Source organism: Dasypus novemcinctus, chromosome 26 (genome assembly GCF_030445035.2).
Source record: "Dasypus novemcinctus isolate mDasNov1 chromosome 26, mDasNov1.1.hap2, whole genome shotgun sequence".
Classification (NCBI taxonomy): domain Eukaryota; kingdom Metazoa; phylum Chordata; class Mammalia; order Cingulata; family Dasypodidae; genus Dasypus; species Dasypus novemcinctus.
Window position 1 is genome coordinate 9,228,993 of NC_080698.1, and position 3,958 is coordinate 9,232,950.

The 3,958-nt window shown below is 42.6% G+C and overlaps 1 pseudogene; it reads right to left on the reverse strand.

Moving 5' to 3' along the window:
* Positions 1 to 2,926: 2,926 nt before the first annotated feature.
* Positions 2,927 to 3,070, reverse strand: LOC111762091 (U1 spliceosomal RNA; annotated as a pseudogene).
* Positions 3,071 to 3,958: the final 888 nt, after the last annotated feature.

Below are 3,958 nucleotides of genomic sequence, written 5' to 3' on the forward strand. Positions count from 1 at the left end.
GAACTAGTGGAAATTGAAAGATTCATCTCTGTGGAAGGGTTTGCTGATGAGCGCCACCTGCTGGCCAAAAGATAGGCTTGTTTCTCCTGTTTCTTACCCATGCACAGTCTATCTGGTTTATGCCCCATTAGCCACTCCGTGCCCTCTTGTTGATAATGTAAACAGGACAATGTTAAAGTTGTAGAAAAATTAAACCAAAAATCAAAGATGTGTTGTGAAATAAAACCAATAGGCAAGAGAGAAAAATTGGTAAACAGAGTAAAATCACCTACATAATCAAATGCCTAGATATCAACAAAAGATAACAAGCCATCCTAAGAAACAGGAAGTTATGGCCCAGCCAAAGGAACAAACCAAGAATACAAATGAGACACAGGATTTAAGACAAATAATCAATGATGTTCACACAAATCTCCTTAATCAATTTAAGGAGATAAAGGAAAATATGACTAAAGAGATAAAGGATATTAAGATGACACTGTGTGAGCATAAAGAACAATTTGAAAGCTGGCAAAAAAAAAAGTATCAGAGCTTATTGGAATGAAAAACACAATGAATGAGATTAAAAAATATGTTACAGGCATATAACAGATTTGAAATTATAATTGAATGAATAAGTTAAACATAGAATATTTTAATTTGAGAAGAAAGGAGAACAGACAAAAAAGGATAGAAAAAAATTGAACAGAGTCTCAGGGAATTGAATGACAACATGAAACACACAAATATATGTGTTATAGGTGTCCCAGAAGGAGAACATAAAAAGGGTAGAAAGAATATTTGAGGAAATACTGACTGAAAAATTTTCAACCCTTATCAAAGACATGAATATCAGTATTCAAGAAGGACAACAGACCCAAAACAGAATAAATCTGAAAAGACCTGCTCTGAAACATCTATTCAAAATGTCAAAGGCCAAAGATAAAGACAATTCTGAGAGCAGCAAGAGAAAAACAATGTGTTACTCACAAGGGTGCCTCAATAAGGCTAAGAGATGATTTGTTATCAGAAACCATGGAGGAAAGAAGGCAGTGGTACAATATCTTTATGGTACTGAAAGAGAAAAACTTCCAGCCAAGAATTGTTTATCTGGCAAAACTCCTTCAGAAATGCAGATGAGTTTAAAGTCTTCACAGACAAACAAAAACTGAGAGAGTTTGTTACCAAGAGAACAGGTCTATAAGAGATATTAGAGGGTGTGTTACAGCCTGAAGGGAAAAGACAAGGATGAGAGGCCTGGGTAAGCGTATAGAAATGAAGAGTATAAGTAAGAGAAGTTGAAAGACAGACAATAGTAAGATATGACAACAGAAAGTTGAAGGATAAAATGGACGAAGTAAGTAATGCCTTTACAGTAGTAATATTTAATGCTAATGGATTCAACCCCAATTAAAAGACATAGATGAAAATGAACAAATTCATGGAGTTAATAGCTAGAATACAAGTCATCAGGTAATAGAAAGTGGTTAGAGAATGGAAAGCTGAAGTTTAATTTGTGCATAATTGGTAAAAAGTTGTTTGGAAATGAATAGAAATGGTGAAAGCACATTGTAGGATTTGTAATTAGTAGCACTAACATATGGGTATGATAGTGTTTTTTTGTTTTGTTTTGTTTTTTTAGTAATGAAAATGCTCTAATACTGATTGAAGTTAGGAACACACAACTCAGCGATTATACCAAATGTCATTAATTGTATACTTTAGATAAATTGTATGGTTTATGAACAGCAACAAAAAAATAGGGTGGGTTGGGGGAAAATACACCAAATGTAAGATATAAACAGTAGTTAGTAGTAATACTTTGACAATGCTCTTTCATAATTTGTTAAAAGAGTTTCAGAACAATGCAAGATATTGGTGGTGGGATGATGTATGTGAGCCCTGTATGATATCATGCATGTTTGTTTTGTGAGTTCACAACTTTTACTATACACTTATAGCTTATGTATGTTCATGTATGAGTTATATTCTTCAATACATTGTTTTTAAAATGCAAAAGACAGACTGATAGAATGGATTAGAAAAACAACCTGGGAGCAGATGTGGCTCATGGGGTTGAGTGCCTGCTTCCCACATGATATGTCCTGGGCTTGTTTCCCCATGCCTCCTAAAAACAAAAACAAAAACAAAAACCCAAAACAACAAGCAAACAAATGAAAAAACCAATTCAGTGCAGCCAATATGGCTCAGTGGTTGAGCGCTGGCTTTCCACATACAAGGATGTGGGTTCAATCCCCAGGCCCCCATACCTCAAAAAAACAAACAAAAAACATGAACCATCTATTTGTCTACAAGAGACTCACCTTAGGTTCAAGGGCACAATCAGGTTGAAAGTGAAAGGTTAGGAGAAACAGTGCGAGGGAAGGCAACAGCAAGAGGGAAAGAGCGCAGAGAGAGATGGAGCTTGTGGGGGAGGAGGCAAGAGCAGGAAAGAACAAGGGCCAGGCAACTGGAAGCTAGCAGGATGCTGGGTCCGTGGGCCCAGTTGCCCTCTGACCTTGGATTGTGGGCACCAGATACAAGAATTGGCCAAGTTCTGATCCAACAGATTTACTTTTAAGAAAGTGAAATTTCTCTTCTGCTCTCCTGCATGCTAATGATGCTGTGGAAAATGTCCAGAGAGAGAAAATCACTCCTGAAACCCTATTAGATAGCAAGATTTCAGCATCAAGTGACATGTCAATGTAACTGTAAGTCAATTTACCTGTGGCATTTGACCTGCATCATATGTATAGCTGATGTTCTCCACATTTCTCCTCAAATTTTCTTATCTTTACCTGCAAGAGGAGCCCCAGAGCCCATCCCTGTGGTGGCTACCATTCTATGATGTAAGCTTTGGTTCACCAGCAAGCTTTGGAGAGAGAGCTGGTTAAATCAGCAAGTTCATCTTCATTGTGGAAAAACAACTTGAAGCTCATCTCTCTTGATGGGGAGAGCCAGAAAGCAGTATCCCAGTACCACAAATGATGCAGTCCAGTTCCCAGCGTTTGGGCAAATCGCAGGGATCAGCACACCCTGAGTACAATGGACAAGCCTCGCCCTGGGAGGAACCCCCCTGTCAGTTCTTTATATAGTCTGGATAATAATTCCATTTTGGCTATATGCATTTCCAATTTGTCCCATTTAGTGACTTCTCTTTTAACTTTGTTTATGGTATTTTAATGTATAGAAGTTTTAAAATTTATTGGGTGCGACGGCTTGCACGGTCGGTAGAGGTGGGGTCTGGCTGCGGACGAGGGGTCAGTCCAGCTTTGGACGAGGGGTTGGTCCCGCTTGGGACAAGGGGTCGGTCCCACTTGGGACGAGGGGTCGGTCCGGCAGCAGACGAGGGATCGGTCTCACAGGGGTTGCGCGGTTTGGCTGACGGGGTCGCCCGGCGAAGCCGGCGACGAAGGGGTCGCCCGGAGAAGCAGGCGACGAACTGGGGACAAGGGAGGCCAGGTCCTTGTCGGGGGCTCTCAGGACTGGAGGGCGCACGGCAGAAGAACTACCGCGGAGACAAGGTAAACACGCAAGTCCACTTTATTGAGGGAGAGGCAACAGTTTTATAGGGGCTGGGGAAGGCTGATTGGTCGAAGCCACGCCCTGTTCTGATTGGTTGCTGGAGAAAGGTCAGTGGGCGGTACTGGACGGGGGAGGGGTGATGATTAGGGATTGGCTGTTGCTGTTGCTGGGGGAAGGGGCAGGGTTTAGGGATTGGTGGCTGCTGTTGCTGGGGTGGAGGGCAGACTTGAGTTTCCCGCCCACGCCTGGCTGTTGCTGCTGTGGGGGGGGGGGAGGGAAAAGGGCAGACTGGATTTTTCCGCCCTGCGCCTGCGCAGGGAGAAAGAAGAAGAAGGGTGCCACCCCACGAGCATCGTGTGGCGCCATCCAGGAGGAGGGGCGGCCGCGGAAGCATGGCTGCCGAGAAGGGGAGACCGGAGGGCACTCTGCGCCCATGCCGAGCTCCCTTCAGGGG